This window comes from Vigna unguiculata, chromosome 10 (genome assembly GCF_004118075.2).
Source record: "Vigna unguiculata cultivar IT97K-499-35 chromosome 10, ASM411807v1, whole genome shotgun sequence".
NCBI lineage: Eukaryota > Viridiplantae > Streptophyta > Magnoliopsida > Fabales > Fabaceae > Vigna > Vigna unguiculata.
Window position 1 is genome coordinate 26,064,126 of NC_040288.1, and position 26,994 is coordinate 26,091,119.

At 35.2% G+C, this 26,994-nt stretch overlaps 1 pseudogene; it reads right to left on the reverse strand.

Annotated features, from left to right (window-relative positions):
* Positions 1-5,732: 5,732 nt before the first annotated feature.
* On the reverse strand, positions 5,733-11,594 carry LOC114166163 (annotated as a pseudogene).
* Between the last annotated feature and the right edge of the window lie 15,400 nt (positions 11,595-26,994).

Here is a 26,994-nt window from a genome sequence, read left to right on the forward strand (position 1 = left end):
AACCTCCTTTTCAACTCTTTGTTGCAAACCAATTTTTTCAATCTCTACCTTTGGATTATAAGCTCTTCTTCTTCAAATTTTGAGCTACTAAAGTTTTTCACATGATCCACTAAGTTATCTTAGTACTCTGCTTGCTCTATCGAGCTATATAGGCATCCAACCAAGATAACTAAGCTTTTAATGATGGCTAAATCAAGAAATGTTGTTGAAACATCTTTAGAATAAGATTTAAACTGTTAAAGGTGTTTCTTTCAATGGGGGTAGCATCTGAATGACATTTAATTAACTACTTACCAAGTTGATTATAATAGAAAACATCCTTATGTTCCTAGCATTTGTGTGAGCTATTACACCTAAAGTAGGTAAAATCTTACCATAAAGCACAACCCTTATGGTTAATGACAAAAACACTAAAGGAGTGAAAAGTCACTTTTTGTTACATATATGTGTTGCTTAAGGATGAAGACCTTAAAACTACCGAAAAAGGTTACACTACTTGAAACATCCATATGCATGAAAATCCGTATAAAAGGAGAAACTCATTTGCATCGCAAATGTATTTAATTTTTCATTGGCTAAACCGATAATAATTTTTTAATTTATGTGTCTCCATGACTTAACACAAGGATTGTAGATAAGTTTTAATCGAGGGTAAATAAGCATTGGCCTTGGCATGGTTGTTGGCGTTATACAACATATTTCATTTTTCAAAATTCTACACCATAACAGTTTAAGGTTGATTCACATTACATACAATAATCCATCCATCACACCTCAAATTCACCATTTACATCTAATTCCTTTCTAAAATTGACAAACCAAGCAATTCACAATAGTGCCACCTGTGTTCTTTCTCATGGACATGATAATTACAATTTTCGTCTTTCATGTTCTTGACACTTGTGCTATTGGCAAGAACCCATGATCTTCGTTTTATGACATGGATGACAACTCATCTTATGGTATTGGAATACCTTGTGAGAAGAAGGGAACTATTTTTCTAGGAAGGAAGGGCATGAAACATTAGTGAATCCTACTCATCAGTAGTGTTGGATTCGTTGTAAGCCTCATGGTTGACCTTTTAATGGTTTATTCATCAAAATGAAACAAAATGTGTTGGACCACATGGAGAACCCCCAACCTACTTAGAGTTGGCTTAATTAATGTTGCATATAAGTTTGTCTGACTTTACACAAAGTCAGCTTGGTCAACTCTACATAACATTGACATATAGTTGGCTTAGTCAACATTATATACATTTGTTGCGGGTAACATTAATTGTTCTATAGTGAAGGGTAAGTGGCCAAGTCACAATCAAATTGTGGCACTTTGGTTGTTATGGTCTTAAGTAGAAAGAGTTACATTTTGACTATCCCTTATAGCTTTTCTCCTAGTGGTAAATACTCAATCAAACAATTGGTATCAAAGTAAATGTTATGATTTCGATATATAATGGGGTAATTGTTCAAGGAAATATTTGTTGTGATACGCAATTATCCCATGGCATATGTTAGATGGGATGAGTCACAATAAAACAATTATACTCCTATTGAGACAATTCCTGAGAAGGAATATTGTTGCAGGTGACAAATATTGTCCCATCATTGAGGTTAGGTGACAAGGTCATAATCAGATTGTGTGACAATTCGGTTGCTATGCTTTATAAGTGTCCAATTTACTTAATTTTACATATTCTTTTGACACTTATAATACATGAAATTTATACATTTTCAAGTAAATCAAACCTCTTTTACTTAAAATTAAAAAATGAGGAATGAAGAATCAAGAGAATTAAAAAATTAATGTGTTTGAGTGATTTTGCGTGAATTTTCAAAGAATTAAGGAGTATTATCGCTAACTCAAAAAATAGACACTGAGTACCAAAAAGTAGTGTAACAAAGATTCAAATATAGCCCCTTATAACTGAGTAATGATATTGGCGTTGATGCTCAAGAAGAAACCTTCACTACAAAGAAACTACATGCACTATATTTAGAAATTAAGCTTCAGAGAAAACCTTTCAAGAAAGGAAAGTTCCACTGCTAACCACCAGACCAGAGGCACAAAAGCTAAGAGAAAACTCTAATAGGGAGAAAGCCTTAAGGGCTAACCACCACAATTGGAGCTAGAGCAGCACTATAATTTTATGAAAACAAAATCTTGCTCTATTATTTGTATGTTAGTTTTCAGTTTTAGCTCTAGATAGTTTTAAATATTTTTGTAATAATGTCAACACCCAATTTCGTCCGGACAACGACGATAAAGATTAAAGGTAAAATTAATTCAAAAAATAAATATTGAGGAAATAAAAAAACAAAGAATAAGTTTTTATTTTACTTTTAATTTGTATTTATTTTATTTTAATTTTAGTTGTAATCTTATTTTATTATTCCATATATTAAAAAAGAAAAAAATGAAAGTTAATTAAATTTGCGGCTTGGCCTGCCATCCCTTTCCTCCTTCATGCAAGGAAAAAATGGTCATCTTTACGTTTTGTCCCGCTTTTGGGTCTTTGGCATGAGAAGAGAAATTTTGGGTATCTGTATGCACCTGCATCCATGGCAGTCATAGCATGGCATTAGCAACAACGGTAGAGTGAGGCAACTTGCTTTTGGTGACTTTATAAAATTTAAACGAAAGATGAATGAAAAAGGGAGTGAACGGGAACATAAGGTGGAGGGAACGATGAGCTTAGGCAAGCAAGCATAATATAAAAGAAAAAAGAAGAAGTTAGGATACACACCAACAATAAAAAAGAGAAAAACACACAACTTCCTTGCAAGTTCTCAACGCACTAGACTAGATAAGATTGCAAATACATATCCAGAAGGAGAGATACAAAAGAAGGAAATCAAACAAGAAGTTAGTGAGCAACAACATAAGGGAGCTCCAAGAGGTAAGTTTTTTGTCTTAAGCCTTAAGTACTTGCATGAGCATGATCTTGATATGATGTATGTGGGGCTTATTGTGTGTTGTTGAATGCTTGAATGAACATGATGTAATTGTGTGTGTTTCTTGCATTTTGTCTTCCTTTATTTTTAAAACATGTTGTTTCAATATTGTTGTTGCTTGAGTGAGTAATGGGAAACCATTTAAACATCAACTTCATCCTCAACCATTCATCTGTGTTCTTCCCCTCTAACGTCCCCCACGTCATTCTCTTCTTCACTGATCATAATCCCCTGTAACAAAAAAAAAAGAAATAGATCGTCTCCAGAACCACTACCATTCACCATCTTCATCCTTCACGGCCAACACGCACATAATAAAGTTTCAACACACCCACTTGCTACCCATCAAATATCCATTACATACGCAACATCTGCCATCTCCATTCTCCATCACATTCATTGTCTCATTATTCACATTACAAAGGCCACAAATCATTCATCTTCATCCTCCACAAACGCATCATCATTCATTGTCATCTTCATCTTCCAACTATATAAAATCCAAAGAAATAGACACCAACTCACGTCCAACACCATCATCCATAACACCTACATTCATCTTCTCCAACCTTCTTCCAACTAAACCACCATAATGAATCATCTTTCAATTTCACTCCCATCCATTATTCCTACTCCCTCCAATATCACTTTTATATCCACCTGCAAAAAACCAAAAAGAATAAAGGCTTTTATGCCATTGTGTGGTCCTTCATCTTTTCCGTCAACATTTTGTTGTTCTTCCTTGGAAGAGATTGGGGATTTTGATGTCGTCGACGAAGAAGATGAAAGCACACAAAATGGCACAAAAGTCCCAATCTCTCATGAGGAAGAAGATCAATTTCAACCTTCATCTCCACAAAACCCACAATGGCATGCGCAAAGGACGGAAAAAACCGAAGAACAAAACCTTAGGTTATTGCTTCCAAAGTTCAAACCTAAGAAAAGGAGGGGAGAAAGGTTTTTAGTCCAACATTATGGGTTGCCGGTGAAGAAGAGAAAGGGAAAAATGTTTCTATTCGAAAACATGCACAATTCATTTTGATTCTCTATGCCAACATGGACAAATTAAAAGAAAATAAAAAATTGCAAATGAAAAGCCACACATGCTACCATTTAAAGTGGTAATAAAAGTGGTAAGATTAGGTATCAACAAATCGTTTTCTTAATCAAAATTGTGACAAAATATTTGGTAGTGAAAAGTCTAGTGACAAAATAGTTAGTGACCAACTTTCAATTTGGTCACTAAACAAATACCATAATTTTGATTAGTCACTAAAAAATTGTTCACATTCATATGTAACAGACCAATTTTGAAACCAAAATGTATTGGTAATTTTGGTTGGTAATTTGGTCGCAAAAGCAATATTTTAATATATCCTAAACAATTTTCCAACATACTTATAAATACTACAAATTTAATTATACTAAATATCAATCAACTCCAATATATAATATAGTAAAAAATATTCACTACAAGAAAATTTTTAAATAATAAACAATTTTAATGGCTAAAAATAATTAGTCACTATAATTACAAATTTAGATACAAATTTATATACTAAAAGTTATTGGTAAATAAAATAATTTCTATTATGAATAAAAAATTATAATTGGTTTCTAAATTGGTAACTAAAATAGTTTTTATTATGAATTGATATTTAAATTGGTCACTAACATTAGTTACTTAAACTTTGACTATAAAAGAAATTAGTCTTAAAATATTTAATTAAAAAATTGGTCTCTAAACATATATTTTGCCACTAAAATTAATTGTTATTTAATTTTTTTTTGTAGTAATTATAAAAATTAAAAATATATATTATATGAACCAACCTAAAACCAAAATAAAAATAGTTCTAAATAAATATGCAAGTTTTAAATCATCAATTAAGCATACAACTAGTGGTCTTGTGCTCTATTATTACTATAATGATCTACTATGTAAAAGGACGAATTGATCTAAGTATTACAACAATTCATATATAAAAATAGTGAAAGTTTTGAAAAGATACAAGTACATTTGGCTTAAGTGAGGGATAATAACATGTGAAACCAATTTTCTCTTACATTAGTGAGTTGAAGAAACACAATTGAACACAACCTTGAAAAACATTGCAACCAAATAAGATGAGACCAACTGAACATTATTACCCCATAATGACAAATTAGATAATCACTACAACATTGACATAGTATGAAACATTCTAACATTGTCAAGGTACGAAAGATTCTACCATTGATATATCTTTATCCAGAATCCCCCTTTCATGCAACAATTCTGTAAGTAAAATGTTGAGCTATATGTTTAAAATAATTAGATTAAAAGTGCAATGAAAAAGTTATTTGCTGGTCTTAAGTTCTGATTAATATCTAAACACCAAAATTTAAATACATTGTTTAATAAATTATAAGATTTTAAGTTGAAATAATATATATCAGGTAATAATCCTTTTCGCTTTATATTTTCCTCAAGGCTACCTGCTATCCAATACCCTTTATTAATACACTACCCTATCTTTTATTAAAAACTTGTGCTGCTATCCGCATTATTCGCTCTTGTGAGAGAACTGCACATCAATTTTGAGTGATGTACTACTTGAACCAATTGTTGATCACATGCACTTTTGCGTTTTAAGTAACATTTGCATCAATTATTTGTTTATACTTAATCAGAAGTAACAGAAGTCAAGTTTGCAAAACTTCTCTCCCCTCTTTTACAATTTAAGCATCAGTTCAAATTATGATGGTTCCTTTTGTCAATTATGAAAATATGCGTAAACACTGGACTTGCGCGATGCATCCCATTATTTCAGAAAGGAGCCAAATACTTTTGGAGTTTTGCACAGATGATAACTGGTTTCCTGATATATTTACAACATTATATATATTATTCTTTAATCTGGCACAATCCAGTTTGCCATTCCTGAAAAGAGTGTTATTTCTGCTAATCCAAACGTCACTCACAATATTAGTTATACCTGCTAGCAAAACTGCACTCCATTGCTTGTCCATGATGCTTTACACAGCTGACAGAAAAAAAGATCATTGTTAATTTGCATACCAGAACTAAACCATCTCCAAAGCTGGAAGCCAATTCACAACAAAGAAAAGATATTATGAAGTTTCCTCAGAAGTGGCAATGACAGCACCTACACAGAATGGTGCTACATATAATTTTAAGTTTTCTTTAGCAGGAATCCATAGAAGAAAATTTTTGGAAGGTGGAATGAACCTGTTTCAAATCCTTTTCACCAAGAAACTATAATACAAATATATATGCTTCTATGCTCTAAAATCCTCAGCCTGGAAGTAAGGAATTACAATGTTAACAATCTGCTCAAATACAATAGGATGCTGACAGACTAATATTGATGTGATCAGGAATTGAAAGATAATCCACCACAGACCTATTGAGCTATCTGTCTTTTTTCATAAAATAATTGATCTACCATTGCCATTGTTCCAAACAGAATTCATCGGAATAGAACTCAGACTAATTTGAATACCAGATCAAATGGAGGATTTAACAAAGGACTTGGTGAACTTACTCCCTCTAGTGACTGAAGCAGTAATAATGATTGTGTAAAAAATAACCATTATAGTACAGACATTTATTTTACAAATTTAATTTTAAAATTATGCTATCCTCACAACAATGGCATCTGATTTACTATATCAAATCAACAAAAACAAGGAGAAGAGCTTTATAGAAAAAAGAAGAGAAAACATACCGTGATCTCAGGAACACCACTCTCTTGCATTCTGGAACATGCGCAACCAAGGACTAGGCCCATTCTTCTCCACATGCCAGTGCTTTGGATACCATGGGAATTGCCACATTAAGAAGCAACGTTCCGGATGAGGCATCATGGCAAGATGCCTCCCATCTGGGGAACAAATAGCTGCTACCCCTAAAGGAGAGCCATTCACATTGAAAGGGTAGGCCTCAGTTGGATTCCCAGCATCATCACAATATCTTATAGGAGCTAACTCAGAATGAACTATTCGATCAAACACACCTTCATCTGGAAAATAAGCCTTTCCCTCACCATGAGCAACCCATATACCCATTGTGCTACCAGCCAAGTCCCTCAACATCATAGCTGGTGAGGGCAGTATGGTAACGCTTGTAAAGCGGCATTCAAACTGCCCTGACACGTTATGAATGAACCTTGGTTGTGACAGGTCGCCACCAGCACCAAGCACACCCCCAATTAGTGGACCAGGTACCCACCCCAACAAAGTCATTAGCTGACACCCGTTGCATACACCTAGACTAAAAGTGTCTGGCCTCTTGTAAAACTCTTGAAATTGTTGCAAAACATGCTCATTGAATCTTATGCAAGCAGACCAACCTTTCGCAGAATCAAGCACATCAGCATAGCTAAATCCACCAACAAACACAACTCCACGGAACTCTTGCAAAGAGATCTTTCTATTGAGGAGGTCTGACATTGTAACATCCCATGGCTCAAAACCAGAAGCATAAAAAGCTGCAGCCATTTCTCTGTCTCCATTGCTCCCTTCTTCTCTAATCACAGCCACTTTAGGTTTCACAGTTGCAGACAAAAATTTTTCCTTAGTGAAGACAGGAAAATAGGTCAGATCCCATGAGGGTTCAAATCGATGCTTTAGTCCTTCTTTCTCCATATCCACACATGATGGCAGTCTTTGGAACTTTTCTAGCTGAAAACTGGTCTCTTCCCACATATCCCTTAGGATGCTAATATTTTCTGTTAAGAAAATCTCCCTATCAACCTTAACAAATATTGATGGACTGGCTGCTACTTGACCAATGATTTCAGCTGAAACTCCCACGTTACTCAATTTATCCATTACCAAAGTCAGATTTTTCTTGCTTACTTCAAGAACTAACCCAAGCTCTTCAGCATAGAGGGTTTGGAAGAGACTGTTACCTTGAGATGCCAACTCCAAATTAAGTCCGCAATTACCAGCAAATGCCATCTCTAAGGCACAAACAAGCAGCCCACCATCGCTAATATCATGGCCAGCAGATATCAGTTCATCGGTAAGAAGATCTTGAACACCTTCAAAGACCTTTTTAAGATAATGAACGTCATCTAGATCAGGACACTCATCCCCAATTTGGTCAAACGCTTGGGCAAGAGCAGATCCACCTAACCGCCTCTTACCTTTTGAAAAATCAATACGAAGCAAAACACCTTCATCCTTAAGTTTTAAGTCTGGAGTCACAGTTTTTGTTATATCAGGACAAGTAGCATAAACACTGATAACAAGATTTCCAGGAGCCTTGACAACTTCTCTATCAGAATAGGCTGCCATAGAAAGGCTATCTTTCCCTCCATCAATAGCAATGCCAAGTTCAATCATTGCTTCAGTAAAGATATGGCAGCATCATACATGTCAGCTCCTTCCCCATCAAGCTTGGCAGCATACATCCAATTACCACTAGCCTTGACATCCGAAAGAGAAGTGACCTTTGCCCATACAAGATTTGTTAGTGCTTCTCCAACAGCCAACCGAGCCATTGCTTTGGGGTCTAACAACCCTTTGATTGGTTGCTCCCCAATGGCGCAAGCACCTCCAGTCAAATCAGTAAAAGTTTGAGCTATGACAGCAACATCGGCGAGGGGAATCTGCAAAGGACCGACAGTTTGCTGCTGTGCAACTAGACCAGTAACACACCTATCAACTTTTGTTGTCAAGAAACGTTTTGAACAGACAGATGGTAAACTCAACACCCTCTTCAAAGAATCTATCAATGTAATCTCAGGTGCAATATCAAGTGGCTGCCGCTCATGGACCACCCGACTAAAGTTAAAAGATTTTTTAGGCATGTCACCAAGGACTTTCTCCAATTTAAGATCAACTGCGGGTGAAGGTGGAGGAAGTCCATTTGAAATACACTGTTGAGTCGCTAGGCTATCGACTAACACAACACGTCCATCACCACTAATAGTTCCAATAACAGCCATTGAAACTTTTTCCCTGCTACAGATTGATTCCAAGATATCACGACTTTCGGGCTTCACCAAGATTGCATCCTGCTCCTGATACTCTGCACCCCAAATTTCTAGAACAGACATTGTATGATCACCAACCACAATTGCTCGGACATCTATCTCTGCTCCCTTTGGATATATTATTTCCTTTACAACATTGCAATTCCCACCAGCACCCTGATCATGAATGCTGATAATCGGGTTTTTATCCCCCATCTCAATACAAGCCCGAACAAGACGATATAGTTTTTGAGCCATCTCAGCATCCCCACGTTGCACAGCATTGAAATCAAGCTTTGCATCATTCTGCCCACTGACCATGCTTGAGGCCGCACCACCTCCCATACCAATGCGATAAGCTGGGCCTCCAATCTTGACAACCAACATCCCAATGTCAGGTTCTCCCTTTGTTATATGAAGGTGGTCTATCTGTCCAATGCCTGCACTGAACATGATTGGCTTCAACCATTCTCGTCTCTCCCCACTAGGAAGTCTCATTCCAAAAGTTCTACAAAAACCCTGGATCAATGGCTCTCCAAATTTGTTCCCATAATCAGATGCACCGCTACTAGAATCTATGAGGATTTGTACAGGTGGTGCCAAATTTGACGGATAAGTAAAGGAGGGGTCTTCCCATGGAGCATAAAAGCATGGTGTGTTGAGATTCCCAACACAATAACCAGTTGTAGCTGCCTGGACAAAGGACCCCCTTCCAGTAGCATGTGTATCCCTAATGCGACCTCCTGCACCCGTCTCTGCACCAGGATAAGGTGCCACTGAACATGGAAAATTATGTGTTTCAGCTGTAAACAAGATATCTACCTCATGTACTGCAATTTCCAATGGACATGATGAGCCAGGTTGAATTGGTCGGAGCTGCTTTACTGGGAAACCCTTGATTGCACTTGAATTATCTTTAAACCCAATAACTGAGTTATTTGGATTTGCCTGCAGAGTACTTTTCACAATTTGCATTAGAGTCTTATCCATAAGTTGTCCATCAATGGAAATATTTCCAGTGAAAAACCAATGTCTGCTATGCTCACTGTTGGATTGCGCAATATCGAACAACTCCACATTTGTTGGGTTGCGCTTAATGTCTTCTCTGAAAAGTTTGGTGTAGTATCCTAAATCATGGTCATCAAACGCAAAACCCATCTCTAGATTAATCTCTTCTAATGCCTTCCGTCCCCTCTCCATGACAGGTATATAACGAATCTCCTCGGGAACAACGCTAGTCTCAAAGGATGTTAGCTTCTGACTATAAACACATTCGGTCATTCTATCATGCACCATAACTGCAAATTCATTTATTTGATGATCTTGCAGTTCACTTGTGGTGAACAAGTACCTCCTTGACCGTTCCAAACGGGTCACTTCTGTCAAACCACAAGCATGGCAAATTGCCACAGCATTAGTAGACCACGCCGTGGTAAATGACAACCTAGGACCAACCTCGACTATAACTGGACTCAACCCCTCCTTCCTCTTCTTCTCGAGAAAGCTCTCATTTCCCAGATTCTGTGGCTCAAATGTTTCTTGAAGAAGCCACTTAAGGACGGAAAATTTTTCACTCGAAAGTTGTGAACAAAGGCCAACATTATAACATTGCTCCGTTTGTATTTCTACGATCTGACTAGAGTTGAGTATCCTTTAAAAGCTCAGCAGCTGCACTTTTTTGCATAAAAGGGACTCGGAATAAATGAACAACTTCCCATGCAGGCTTCTCAACCAAGCCAGGTTGCTCTTCTATAAAACTGTTCATGCCACCAGAAACCACTACTCTGGGATTTTCTTGAGCCTGACAACTTAAAGTCAAAGCTCTTCCAATTGATGAGAGAGCCCAATTCCTATTCCAAAGCGTACCCCAAACCAAAGCATGTAACTTCTATGTTTCTGAGGCTTCTTCTTCAGAAACAGTGTCTGCCTTGATGTACCCTGAAACAAATTCACAAAACCCATAAACAAAGATGCATTTTCATTTGACAAATTAAACATAGTGCACCAACTTGTCGACGACAAAGACATAACAATAACAAACACAAACCCATGTCAACCATGCAAACTTGCCAGCCATCCCAATACGTTACCACATAAGTAAAGGAGAAGGGAGAAAGCACAGGTGAAGGGAAAACCAATAAAACATCGCTGCACTTCATTTGGTAGTTTAACACGCTGCACCAAGTGATCAACGAAAATCTGACAATTAAAAAAACCCATGCCAAAGGTACAAACCTTAAACGAATCAAAATATGCTATTACATCATGACAAACGTAGGGCAACGGTACGTACAGAACCAGAAGAAGAAGGTAAACAGGGAAGGAGAGAAACAGTTCTAGGTGTAAGGATACACGAAAAGTACAGAAAAGAGATTCCAATGGAGAATTCGCGTGTGTTATTGAGATAAGAGAAAAAGTGTTACAATACAATGTTTTTTTCTACCCATTACAAGACAGTAGTTACCCACAGAAAAAGTTAGAACACAGCATCAAAGCATGAAACACTCCCTCCCCAAGGAAAAACGACAGAAAGAACAAAAATTAATAAATAAAAGGGGTCCATCACATGATGCTAATTCAAAGACAGGCGGTAAAAACAAACCTGCAGGAATTGAGATACCCCAAATTCCGTTAAAGCCGCCATGTCCTGGATCAAGTGTTGGGAAGCTCTAAAACAGAAATAGAGGGAGGAAAATGAAAACTTTGAGGACTATGGTGCGAATAAAGATGAAACAAAGAATACCGAAACAAAGAGTGTGGCAGTAGCCTAAAAAACAAAGAGGGTTTTGGTGTGGCAAAGAATAAACCCTGTTTGATTGTTTTGGCGCTCTTTTCTATTCTTCATTTTTTTATCCCTTATCCTCCTCGCTTTGATTGGTCAATTCTTTTTCTGCTGAATTTTTTTGGCTCTTGGTTTAATGGAAAAATGATTACTGCAGAGAAATTGACAGAAAAAATATACATATTTCCTGACAAAACAAGTGACAAATAAATATATCATTTTTATTGAACGTAAAATATTTTTACTCTATATTAAAGAAAAGAATAATTTATATAATATCTTTTGAAATTATACTCTCCCTTTATATTTTTGATGAAGTTATATCTAGGAATGTCAAAAATATCCGTATTCACGAGTATCCGCGGATAAAACTCGTAACGGATTGGAAACAGATATTAAAAATGGATATTTGTTATTCGTGAATACAGATATTTTTGGTATTCGTATGTTAATGGAGTGGGTACGAGTATCATAGTATCCGTACTCGTGGATATCTGTACCCGTTAAATTTTAATTTAAAAAAATACCTTCATATATATATATATATATATATATATATATATATATATATATATATATATATATATATATATATATATATATATATATATATATATATATATATATCTTAGTAAAAAACATTCCGACCTAATTTTTTTTAAGTTGCACATCTTGTCTTGTCTTCATTCGTCTTCATTCTTCCAACTTTTGGTACGTTGTCTTCTTCGAGGTACACCTCTTAACATTCTTCTCTTTCCTTTCTTTGAAATTGGTCATATACATCAAATCTTATATAGACAGTGACGTTTACGGTATGCTTCTTGTCAAATGATGGAATCAAAATAAGAATATTTGGCGCATGATAGTTGATGTTTATTATTTGTTTATTTTGTGTATGGTTGAGGAAGAGAGTGGGCTTGTTGATCAAATCACTAATTAAAGAATTTCCATTGTGTTGAACATCATTTTATATTTATTTTTATAATTATTTAGACTTGTATGAACTTGAATTTATTTGAACTTTATTTAAAATTTATGACACTGATGTATTTTATTTGAATTTATGATTAAATATTTATTTTTTAAATAATTTTGTAAATACCCGTGGATACATGCGGATATGAAAAAAATAGACGGGTACCCGCATAACGAATACCCAACGCATATGGATACGGGTACGGGGCGAATATTTATCCAATGGATAAAGTACGAGAGAGTTACTACCTGTACCCAATCCGCCATTTTGACATCCCTAGTTATATCACATTTATTTTATTTTATTTCATTTATTTGTGATTTTGAAAATGGTATTTTTTATTTTCGTCTATTCTTTGCTCTCACTTTTCTTTCTTCTGAGAAGCATACATTTAGACAAGATGGTACTTTATGAAGATATCGTAAAAGACATTTCTACCATATATCTTAATATAAAAAGACTTTGATTTCTTTTTTATTTCTGTAAAACTCTAAGATGTTTTCATATAGTAATTGTTAGACATTTAAAAAAAAGTAAAAGGTAATTTAAATAAGATATTCATATAAATGCTATTTAATTTAGAGAGTTGGTAAACAATATATGGATGGATTCGTATGGATATAATAGTATATTTTCCATGTATATTAATTACACTTGTTCGTTTTCTAATTTTAATAACAATATTAATGGAGTGTTGTGAGCTATGATACATCGATACTTCAACTTGGGTCACGTATCTGTATCCGATACTTTAAGATATTTTATCGATACTTATCAGTGAAATGTCTAATCTATAAACTCATAGTACACTACAAGAAAATCTTTGAATAATTAGTCACGAAATTTATAACTAAAATATTTTTTATTTTGAATTGGTTTTTAAATTAGTCACTAACATTATCTATCAAGGTTTTGACTACCAAAATAATTGGTTTCTAAATTTGTCACTAACGTTAGCTACCAAGGTTTTGGCTACCAAAATAATTGGTCTCTAAATTTGTCTCTAATTAAGAAATTGGTTTCTAACATATTTTTGGTTACTAAAATTGGTCATTATTTAAGAGTTTTCTTGTAGTGGTACTCTTATGATGACACTAATTTATATTTTTATGTTGGCAACTTTAGTACATATAGTTTTAATTTGGATTCACACAATAACAATCATATATTTATTATGTTTTTAAGAATTATTGTACACTTTTCAATATTCATATATCGCGTATCTATCACATATTGTATCCTATTATTTTTAAAATAAACATATCGACGTATGAGCAAAAAGTATTGTGACCTACCAATCAGAAGCATTAAAAAAAACTAACATGCCTTTTCCATGCCCCCTTTAAATTCTTGTATGCCTTTCTCCCTGAAATTCCACCCATAATATCCTTTATCCACTTTAATTATTTTTCTATTGATCATCCAATTAGAATTAGGCCTATCATCATATAGTCCCTATAACCTTAGCACTGCAAAGTGTAAGGTTGCTAAAGAACATCTAGCAATGATTGAACAAGTCAGAAATGGGCCTAATACTTAGGCCTATCACCACACAACCCCCTAACCTTAGCATTGCAAAGCGTAATGCTACTATGACATAAGGCAATCTTTCTATTATAGAATACAAAACGTTACATTTTCTCGCATCTGGCTTGTCAAACATCATGTCTCTCTAACTTAGCCCACGTGTCATCTAAATAAAAGAAGTGCTTCATTAATTAAGCATGTTGTTTTCTAAAGCTCCTTGAACTGCACCTTCACATCTAGATAACCATAACACCATATTTGCTATTTCTAAAAATGGGTCTTTATCATTTGGTATCTAGAACCCACATCTTGCTATATGGTGTTTTCATGTGCTAACTTTCAATTTGGCTTGTGTTTACTCTTGGTGGAGCTTCAGTCTTGGTGCGGAAATGCAAGGTGTGAGCCCAAAAACTGATTGGTCGAGAGGTTAAAGTATCTTTTTTCTCACCCTCCATATGTTTGTTCAAATGCCTTGGTGTTGTCAAAATGTTGCCATGATTGTATGCTTCTCATCTTGTTCACATGATTATTTTCAAATTGTATGTTTATGATGTCTTTAAATGTTTCTAGCCTTTTGTTTTGAGTCATATGTCATATGTCAATTTGAAGTTTTATTTTCTAGTTTCCCAAGTATTTGATAACGCATGATCAAATGGTTGATTCAATATGTATATGCCTTGGAATTGATTAGTTGACCTTAAATTAGGAGCTAAGTGTTCAAACATATCTAGACACCATTTTTCTTATCTTAAGTTAAGCTAGAATCTAAAAACAAAATTCAACTTCCACATTAAAATGCAAAAAGTAAAAGCCCTTTATCATTTTCGGACTAAAAAGTTGAAAAAAAAAATAGTGTGGCATGATAACTTGCCTGATTATGGGTACTTAATTTGTATGTCAAATTAGTAGCATCATCATTAGGACCTAGTCTTCTTGGGTATATGCATGTTGATTGATCCTTGAGAAATCATGATTAGATACATTCATAGAGTCTTGGTTTCACGCTTTTATTGTGTTAATCTTCTAATTAGTTTTGTCACATTAATGTCTTTCTTTAGAGTTTAGCTTTCCTTTTTTGTACCTTTTCTTGCTTGACTTTAGGTTCATGAGTTTTATCATTTGGATTTTTCTTTCCTAGCCATTCTTAAGTGTGTTTGTCATGCCATCTTACACTTGTGCTGGCCAGTCTCATAGTTTTGGTTATAGAGGAGTTTAAACTCCTTTAGTAGAGCTTGAGTGATAGTCTAGCCATTGCATTGTGTGAGCACATCCAAAACACCCTTAGAGTGCTTGCTTTAGTGCTTATTTATCTTGGTTTTATAGCTAATCAAATTTGTTTTACTGTTTTTGTCTCGGTTTTGAGTGTTTTTGTGTAGGAAACATGGAGGAATCACTAATTAATTACACTTTTAGCCAAGGTGATGCATTGGTGGGATAAATTAATCAAGAATATGCATTGGTCCAACATCATTAGGAGATGGAAAGTGCCTAGGAAGGAAAAAAGATAAGTACTTGAGAGACATCACCTTGAGGTTTGAACAAAATGTTGACATGAGAAGCCAAGGTGGTTTGCTTCTTGAAGATTTGATGAAGATTGAATGAAGCTCTTTTGAACTATATTGAAGCCATAAACATTGGAATGAAGCCTACATTGATGAAGGAAAGGAGATTTGATGATATCCATGGTGATCAAGGCTGAAACATGTGCTCTCCATGTAGTTACACCATTAAGAAAGTGTACTTGTAGTTTGTAATTCATGTTGTAGACCTTAAAGCATTAATTAGATGTAGTTTGGTCTTTGGTGTGTTTTTAATCTGTTGAATGGTTTTTCAACAGGTTAAAATGTCTCTTTTAATCTGTTGAATGGCTTTTTAACATGTTAAAAGGTTGGCTGCAGTAGTCTTAAACTGCAACAAATTCAATCAGTTGATTTAGTTTTTAATCGACTGATTTCACTTAAGTTAAGTGAAATCAACCGATTGATTTGAAAATCAACCTGTTGAATTTAGTAACAATTTGACTATAAGAGCTGTGATTTTCGAAAGAGAGGTAAGTTGATCATTTTAGAGCATGAATTGGTTCTGGAAACTTGTGGAAACACTCTCCTTCATTATCATAGGTGTTACAGCTGTTGAAGATTGATCTTGGATCAATTCTTGAAGCTTTTGGCTTGGTTTGAAGCTTGGAGAAAGTGGTTTGTGGTAGGCAAGGCTGTGCTACCACTAAGGTTTGATCTTTCTCAAGCTTTGTGTGTGTGCCTGGTGGTTTTCCAAGTCTGCAAGAGGGTTCTTGCTGAGCTGGTGTGATTCTTGTGTGATTCAAGAGTCTTTTCTGGTGTTTTTGCATATTTTGGAAGTGTAAGGGTGGAGTCTTTGTAAAACTTTTGAAATAGTGCAAAGTCAAGCTTAGGTTGCCTTGACAACCTGGATGTAGCTCAGGTTTGAGTGAACCAGTATAAAAATTCGTGGTGTCCTCTCTTCTCTAACCTTTCTCTCTTGCATTTTCATTTTAAAGTTTCAAGAACTTGTGCTTTAATCATCTTTTTCATGTTCTTGCATGTTTTCATAGCATCTGAAGCATTGAGCATGTTTGTATAATCATTTGGAACTGATCTTGATCATTCTTGAGCATTGTTTCTGGTTTAAAATTCAAATTCACATGTCTGCATTTTTCCTAGTATTTCAGTCGACTGTTTTTCAGTTTCAATCGATTGATTATACCAGAACAGAATCTGTTTAGTAAAATCAATCTGTTAACTATGTTTTTGATCGATTGAAAGTGTATAGTTCAGTACTGTTTGCATCCTAACTTGGTGATCTATTTGATTCAATTAAAGGAGGTTTTTAGCTTGCAAAAATAGCCTAAAGTTTTAACTAGCCAATTCAACCCCCCCTTTTTGGCTTTTCAACCATTTCAAAACTAACAATTGGTATCTAGAGCAAGGTACTTGAAATTTGATCAAGTAAGGTCCTAAATCTATTTTGAACTACTTGAAATGGCTGAAAACAAGTTACCCTTTGGTGAAGGTGCCTCAATTCATAGACCACCTATGTTTAGTGACATTAATTACCAATTTTGGAAAATTAGGATGAAAATCTTTATTGAGTCAATAGATTAAGGGATATGGGATGCAATCATAAATGGACTATATACTCCTAAACATATTGTTGATGATGTGCAGGTTAATAAGCCATGGACTTAATGGAATGAGGAAGAAAGGAGGAGAGCCCAATATGATTGCAATGCAAAGAATATCCTCACTTCATCTCTCAACATGGATGAGCTTTTTCGTGTTTCATAATGCAAGAGTGCCAGGGAAATGTGGGAGGTTCTTGAAGTGGCTCATGAAGGAACCAATGATGTTAAGAGAGCTAGAAAGCATGCCTTGATTCAAGAATATGAGCTATTCAAGATGAAACAAGAAGAATCCATAGCGGATGTGCAAAAGAGATTCACTCACATAGTCAACCATCTCATAGGCTTGGGTAAGGAATTTGACTAGGAAGAGTTAAACATCAAGGTGCTAAAGTGTCTTGATAGATCTTGGCAACCAAAGGTCACGACTATCTCAGAAACAAAAGATCTATCCACTTTGACTACAACCACATTGTTTGGTAAGCTTAGGGAGCATGAGATTGAGATGCAAAGGTTTAATGAGCTTGAGTCAAGTGAGAAAAAGGTCAAGAACATAGCCTTGAAGACTAGCACCAAGAAAAATGAGGAAATTGAGGATGAGGTGGCTGAATCAAGTGAAAGTGAGAACTTGAATCTCCTTGTCAAGAGGTTTGGTAAGTATCTCAAAAGGAAAGGTATCAAAGGTAATCCCAAGAGGTATACTTCCAAACACAATGAATCAAACTCTTCTAATTTTACATGTTATAACTGTGGAAAACAAAGACATATCAAGATTGAATGTTTAAATTCTAACAAAGAAAAGGAGAAGAGTGTTGATAGGAAAAAGGAGAAGAAGCTAAAGGAGAAACGTGCATACATTGCATGGGAGGACAATGATGATTCAACAACAAGTAGCTCCTCACAAGATGAGAGTGAAGAAGCCAACTTGTGTCTCATGGCTGGTTATGAGTCATCTTCCTCAAGCCAAGTAAGTTCTATAGACTTAAATGACTATAATCAATTGTTGTATGATTTTGAAGAGTTGCATAATGAAGCAAACAAGATTTTTGCATTAAACAATCGGTTGAAAAGCTTAAACAATTGGCTGGAAAACAAAGTTAGTCAACTGGAAAAAGAAACAGCTGATTTAAAAATTGATTTTGAACATTTGGAAATTATTTACAGTAATTCAACCGACTGTTTTAGAAATCAGTCAGCTGAAAGATCCTGTGAAAACTGCACAGTTTTGAAAAATCAAGTGAAATACCTTATAAAAACCTGTGTAAGGTTCACAAGAGGAGAAGTAAACTTAGAGGTTGTTCTTGGTTCACAAAATTGTGTGTTTGGCAAAGCTGGACTTGGTTTCAATCCTTCTTTTCAAAAGAAAACCAAGAAGTTCTCTAGTATCTTTTCTAAAAGCATGCCAAGTGACATGCCATTCATTTCATGCAACTATTGTATGCAAAAAGGTCATGTTATTAAGAACTGTCATGGTAGAAAATATGATGTTCCTAAAGGGATTATGAAATGGATCCCAAAAGGATCTAGAAAGGCATAACCATGATGGACCCAACCTATCAAAGGGTACCAAATAATCCAAATCTGTTTTGCAAGTCATGAAATGTGATAAGAAAGATTTGTGGTACCATGATAGTGGTTGTTCAAGACATATGACAGGAGATAAAACCAAATTTGCAAAGTTAGAGTTGAAGGAGGAAGGGTTTGTAACCTATGGAGACAATAATAAAGGAAGAATCCTTGGAAATGGAGTCATAGGCAATGGATCCTTTTTCAACATCAAGAATGTGCTGCTGGTTGAAGGACTCAAACATAATTTGATAAGTATAAGTCAACTATGTGATAAAGGCTTTAAAGTCATGTTTGAACCAAATAGTTGTTTGATATATGATGCACATCGTAGTATTGTTTTGATAGGCAAAAAAGTCAATAATATATATCTACTTGACTTGCATCATGCATCATTTAGCATCCATTGTTTGCTTACAAAAGAGGATGATACTTGGTTATGGCATAGAAGACTTTGTCACATACACATGCAGCATTTCAATCGGCTGAATAGAAAATAGTTGGTTGAAGGACTACAAAAACTCAAGTTTGAGAAGGATAGAGTGTGTGAAGCATGTCAAAAAGGAAAACAAACTAAGGTCTCTTTTAAATCCAAAAATGTTGTTTCAACTGAAAGACCTTTAGAGATGCTTCACATGGATCTATTTGGTCCATCTCGAACCATGAGTCTTGGTGGCAATCTTTATGCATTAATCATTGTTGATGATTTCTCTAGGTACACATGGACTTTGTTCTTAGCTGCCAAAAATGACACTTTTCATGCTTTCAAAAGACTTGCCAAGATGCTTGAAAATGAAAAGAGTTCCAAGATAGTGTCTATTCGAAGTGATCATGGTGGGGAATTTCAAAATGAAAAGTTTGAATACTTTTGTGAAAAACATGGTATCAACCATAATTTTTCTGCACTAAGAACACCACAACAAAATTGTGTTGTTGAGAGGAAAAATAGAACACTTGAGGAGCTAGCTAAAACTATGTTGAATTAAAACTCAATATCTAAGTACTTTTGGGCTGATGCAGTTAACACTGCTTGCTATGTCTTAAATAGAGTGTTGATTAGGCCAATTTTGAAGAAAACCCCTTATGAGCTTTTCAAAGGGAGAAGGTCTGTTTTAAGTCACCTAAAAGTATTTGGATGTAAGTGCTTCATCTTAAATAATGGCAAAGAAAGTCTTGGCAAATTTGATGCAAAAGCAGATGAAGGTTTTTTTCTAGGCTATGCTACACAAAGTCATGCATATAGAGTCTATAATAAGAGATTGATGACTGTTGAAGAGTCTATGCATGTTGTATTTGATGAAACTAACCCAAAATTGCAAGATCAAGTATCAAAGAATGTAGATGAGGAAGATATACTACAGGAGCAGATTTCTGCTGCAGAAAAGTCCACTACTGTAGGAAATCAGTTGGCTGAAAAGGAAAAACAATCGACTGAAAAAGCTGCAAACAGCAAATTACCCAAGGATTGGATCCAGCCTAGAGGTTTATCAAAGGACAACATCATAGGTGATATCAAACAGGGAGTATCTACTAGACGTAGGATTGTATTTTATGAACATGTTGCATTTGTATCTCAAATTGAACCTAAGAATGTGAATGATGCTTTGAATGATAGTAATTGGATTGTGGCTATGCAAGATGAACTCAATCAATTCACAAGAAATGATGTGTGGTCTCTTGTGCCTAAAACTAATGTATTGAATATAATTGGAACCAAATGGATTTTTAGAAACAAAATGGATGAAGATTGTAATATAGTAAGAAACAAAGCTAGACTAGTTGCTAAAGGTTATAATCAAGAAGAAGGCATTTATTTTGATGAAACTTATGCACCTGTAGCTAGGCTAGAAGTTGTGAGATTACTCTTAGCATATGCTTGCATGTGTAACTTTAAATTGCATCAAATGGATGTGAAAAGTGCATTCTTGAATGGTTTTCTAAATGAAGAAGTGTATGTATCACAACCTCTTGGACTTGAGGATCATCTCTATCCTAACCATGTTTTCAAATTGAAAAAAGGCCTTATATGGTTTGAAACAAGCACGAAGGCAATGGTATGAAAGGCTAAGGAATTTTCTCTTATCAAAAGGTTATGCTAGAGGTGCAGTGGATAAAACACTCTTCATTAGAAAACATGATAATGATGTTATACTTGTTCAAGTGTATGTTGATGATATCATCTTTGGTTCAAATAATAACACATTGTGTGAAGAGTTTGTTGCAGAAATGCAGGGAGAGTTTGAGATGTCCATGATGGGTGAGCTTGCCTACTTTCTAGGGCTGCAAGTCAAGCAACTCAAGCATGGAACATTTTTAAATCAATCAAAATACTGTTTTGACTTGTTGAAAAAGTTCAAAATGGAGGATTGCAAGGAAGCTGCCACTCCAATTGTAACAAATTACCTTATGGATGTAGATGAGGCTGGCCAACCAGTAGATTCAACCAAATATAGAGGGTTGATTGGGTCTTTGCTCTATCTTACAGCAAGTAGGCCAGATATTCAGTTTGGAGTATGCTTATGTGCTAGATTTCAAGCAAATCCTAAGGAATCACACTTTAAGGTTGCAAAAAGGATTCTAAAGTACCTCAAAGGAACAACCAATGTTGCTTTATGGTATCCATGTGATTCTAACATATCTCTTAGTGGCTTTTCAGATTCAGACTATGTAGGGTGCAAATTGGATAGGAAAAGCACAAGTGGTACTTGTCATTTGCTTGGATCAAGTTTAATCTCATTGAATAGCAAAAAGCAAGCTTGTGTGGCACTTTCCACAGCTGAAGCTGAATATATTGCTGCTGGACATGGCTGTGCACAAATCATATGGTTGAAACATAAACTTTTGGACTATGGTGTAAAGCTAAGCAAGGTACCTTTATATTGTGATAATACTAGTGCAATCAACTTAACCAAGAATCCAATACAACATTCTAAAACCAAGCATATAGAGATTAGGCATCATTTCATTCGTGATCATGTTCAAAAGGGAGATTGTGAAATCAAGTTTGTTAAAACTAAAAATCAATTGGCAGATTTGTTTACAAAACCATTGGCTAGAGATAGGTTTAACAAGCTAAGAACTGAACTAGGCATCTTAGACATCAAGAATGTGGTCTGATGTCTTTGTAGCATGTTAATCTTATGTACTAATACATTGGTTTCATAAAAATCTGCTGCTGTATGCAAAAGTTAAAAACTGTCATAGTCAACCTGTTGATTTTGCATTTCAACGTGTTGATTTCACTTAAATCTGCCTCTGTTTGCAAAATTCATGATCTATCAATCTGCTGTTTCTGTATTTCAACATGTTTATTTCACTTAAACTGCCACTGGATGATGAAAAATTGATCTGCTATGATTTTTGATCTGCTATTTTCATAATTCAGTATGTTGATTTCATTAAAACTGAATTTGGAAAAATGAAGTTCAATTTCACGATTTTCAATCGATTGATTTTCAAAATCAGTCAGCTGATTTCACTTAACCAGATTCTGTTTTTAATCTCTGATGCACTGATGTTGTTTTAGTCGACTAATTTTATTTTCAACGTGTTGATTTTACTTAAACTGTGCTTTTACTCACGAATTGAATTGTTAAGCTGACTCAGTCAAAGCAAGCATCTTTTTGTTAGGTACTATTTGCTCTTAACTGCCCATTTCATCAGCCATGTGTTACTTTTACTGAATTGTTTGACCAAAAAGCATTCTAGTGTACAATTCCAATGTGGATGCAGCTCACATGATCTGAACTGATTGATTCTCTCATAAAAACACATTGAAAACATCATGAATGCACGAGATACTGTTTTGGACTGCATTAAATTGATTTGGGTAACATAAAATGAATTAATTAGAAAAATCTGCACCATTTAATCAACTGTTTCTGAAAATCAGTTTGTTGAATTATAAATACTGCAATTGTGTTGTTGCATTTGCATCATACATCTCTTAGAAACAGTCATACCAACACTCATCATGCCTCGTCGTTCCCAAAGAGCTACTCAATCCGATGATGAGCACTCCACTGCTCCTACTCCAAGGTCTCCAAATCATGAAAGCCATAGGAGAATTGAAGCATGGTTTGAGGATCATGAGGACAACATTCAAGTGTTCCTCATTGAGATGAACAGGAAGCAGATCAGCATTCCTAAGGTGTTGAGGTTCTCATGGCTAAGGGCTGAAGGCTTTGAGAGCCTTTTCCAACAACTAAAGCATCAAAAGTTGAATTCCTTCCTTGAACTTTCAGGGAAAATATATCCAGACTTGGTGAAGGTGTTTTTCACCAACTTGGAGTTCAAAAATGATGTCCTACTGTCCAACATCAAGGGTGTTCAAATGGAGATCAACAAGAGAGCTTGGAAAGATGTGGTTGGACTCAAACCAAGGGGTGTGCAAGTGAGAAAAGGTGAAACTGGGGCTGTTCCAGAATTCAACAAGATGCAATACTATGGCCAATGCTTGAGAAATCCTATTGCTGAAATCAAACACTTCCATGTGGGTGGTCTCAAGGTGGATCAAAGGCTACTTGGTATGATTGTCACAAAAATCCTTGTTCCACGTGGTAGCAACCATTCAACATTGAATGAGGGAGATTTGATACTTATGTACTGCATTCAACACAACATTCAAGTGGATTGGATCTATGTGTTTCGTGATCACATGCTCAAGGCCAAGAGACTCACGGATTTTAGACTTCCATATGTGGTTTTGGTGTCTAAATTCATTGAATACTTTGGTATTGATGTAGAGGATGAGCTAGAGGAGTCAACTGGACTATTGAACCATACCTCCAACCAAAATCTGCATAAAATGGGCTTTATCAAGGTGGGAAATGGATGGACAGCTGCTGGAGCTGTTGTTGGTGGTGCACATGACCATGAAGCTGGTCCAAGTGGTGCAAATCAAGAGGAAGAACCAACTGCTGGACCCATGGACTTGATTCCCTACAATCCTCCAGAGGATAAAGGCCTTATGTAATCACATTTTGAGAGGATGGTGCTGAACCAGCTGCATGAGCTCAATGTGTCTCAACATGAACATCACAACTATTGTAATGAGAGGTTCAATGCATTGGATGGCCAAATCCATGATATCCATGATATGCTCCACTCATTCCAGACCAGAAATGACCCTCAGGATGATTGAGTGTGGTGGTTGTTTAGGATCATGCATTGCATTCTTGTGTTTGTGATTTTTCAGTTTGAGTTCTGTCAGTTTCAGTTGGTTGTTTGTCATTTCAGTTGGCTGATTGTATCAACTTTGTGCATCTGTTTTCTGTTTTCAATTTCTGTTGGCTGTATTTCTTTCCAGTATTAATCAAATGATATGCAATACTTGTTATCTTTATGCATTTGTTCTGTTTGATGAATCCAAAGGGGGAGAAAATTTGAAAAATGGATAATTGATCACATTAAACAAAGCATTAAAAAATTTGGAATCAATAATCAAATCTGAATTTGAACCCATATTGTTGATAGGGGGAGCATGATCACAGTTGTATACTTGCTAGCTTATGTGTATTGCTGCTGTAAAATGGTTTTTCAGGTTCACAAACTTCAAGCTAAAATGTTACTTCCTCAATTGGTTTCCAACAAATGGAAGAAGAAGATAGATGAAATAGAGGTTGGCTTCATCAAATCAGGGGGAGATTGTTGACATGAGAAGCTAAGGTGGTTTGCTTCTTGAAGATTTGATGAAGACTGAATGAAGCTCTTTTGAACTATCTTGAAGCCATAAACATTGGAATGAAGCCTACATTGATGAAGGAAAGGAGATTTGATGATATCCATGGTGATCAAGGCTGAAACATGTGCTCTCCATGTAGTTACACCATTAAGAAAGTGTACTTGTAGTTTGTAATTCATGTTGTAGACCTTAAAGCATTAATTAGATGTAGTTTGGTCTTTGGTGTGTTTTTAATCTGTTGAATGGTTTTTCAACAGGTTAAAATGTCTCTTTTAATCTGTTGAATGACTTTTTAACAGGTTAAAAGGTTGGTTGCGGTAGTCTTAAACTACAACAAATTCAATCAGTTGATTTAGTTTTTAATCGACTGATTTCACTTAAGTTAAGTGAAATCAACCGATTGATTTGAAAATCAACCTGTTGAATTTCGTAACAATTTGACTATAAGAGCTGTGATTTTTGAAAGCGAGGTAAATTGATCATTTTAGAGCACGAATTGGTTCTGGAAACTTGTGGAAAAACTCTCCTTCGTGATCATAGGTGTTGCAGTTGTTGAAGATTGATCTTGGATCAATTCTTGAAGCTTTTGGCTTGGTTTTAAGCTTTGAAAAAGTGGTTTGTGGTAGGTAAAGTTGTGCTACCACTAAGGTTTGATCTTTCTCAAGCTTTGTGTGTGTGCCTGGTGGTTTTCCAGGTCTGCAAGAGGGTTCTTGCTGTGCTGGTGTGATTCTTGTGTGATTCAAGAGTCTTTTGTGGTGTTTTTGCATATTTTGGAAGTGTAAGGGTGGAGTCTTTGTAAAACTTTTGAAATAGTGCAAAGTCAAGCTTAGGCTGCCTTGACAAACTGGATGTAGCTTAGGTTTGAGTGAACCAGTATAAAAATTCGTGGTGTCCTCTCTTCTCTAACCTTTCTCTCTTGCATTTTCATTTTAAAGTTTCAAGAACTTGTGCTTTACTCATCTTTTTCATGTTCTTGCATGTTTTCATAGCATCTGAAGCATTGAGTACTGTTTGCATCCTAACTTGGTGATCTATTTGATTCAATTAAAGGAGGTTTTTAGCTTGCAAAAATAGCCTAAAGTTGTAACTAGCCAATTCAACCCCCCTTATTGGCTTTTCAACCATTTCAAAACTAACACAAAAGAAGTAAGAACATGAAGCTAGGAGAAAGAGCTCATCATCCGAGGACTCCCATGACATGAGGCGAAGGAGAAGACATCTAGATGGAGGTAAAAGACACCATTCACTAGAGAAGCAATCTCTTATGATCAAGATCCCCAAATACTATGGAGACAATGACCCTGATGTGTAATTGGATTAGGAGGCTAAAGTAGATCAAATCTTTAATGTAAACCATGCTTGTAAGACTTGAGAAATTTAAATAATTATTTAATAAATATGGGTAGTGGGAACCTTTATGGTATTTAATGAGAGAACTTGGGTTCAAGTCTTGTGTATGCCAATTATTTGTTAATTTAATTGTTTTATTATTTTAAATGTATGCTTGAGACTAGAGCAGTAAGATAAGTATGAATTACCAAGAAACATCTATTGGCTTGATGGTTGAGCATACGTTTAGTAGGATTTTTAGGTTAGGGGAAGCTAACCTTTTTCATGTTTATTTTTTTGTATATGGTTGCTTATTTGTCTTAATGAAGCTTGATCTTGTTCCCGTTCTCTTTATTTTTTTTATTGATGAATAAAGTTTTGAAGCATATGCATGTGTATGGAATGATGGTGTGTATTGTTTCCGTAGTAAACACCAACAATTTTAACAGAATTATTTAAAATAACAATAGCCAACATAAATAAACTTCAACACCAAGTCCTACCGATTTTGGGTCAAGCTGACTTTGAATGCTTGCAATAATTTTTGGGTCATTCAAAACCTTGATTACAGATGCAAATTTAATTTGGGGTTGACATCTCACCCTAAAAGCCAATGTACATCCTAGAAAGACATCCAGATCTTATGGAAAACATTTGAAATCATCTTCACCTTGCTAATACATTAAACTATTAAATTTGACTGTCATTTGTATATCATAAGGTAGTATTCCTTAAAACCAAAACGAAACAAAACAAAATAGTGTACACCAATAATTTTCTTTCTTAAATCAACAGTTGATATTCCAATAAGATCATTGCAGTCTTGATCCCACAACACAAAATGGCTGAATCCAAATTCATCCATTACTTGGACTTACAATTTATATTTGCAATATTCATATTCAAGTTTCTTTAATTGAAACATTGTACTCGTATCATAAAAGTATACAAAAATATATGTATTCGCAGGTTTATCATTATTGACTTCTACTTACCAAAGTCATTTTAGAAAATAACGAACTTCTACTAACCTAAGTCTAGGTTTATCTGGGAAGATTTC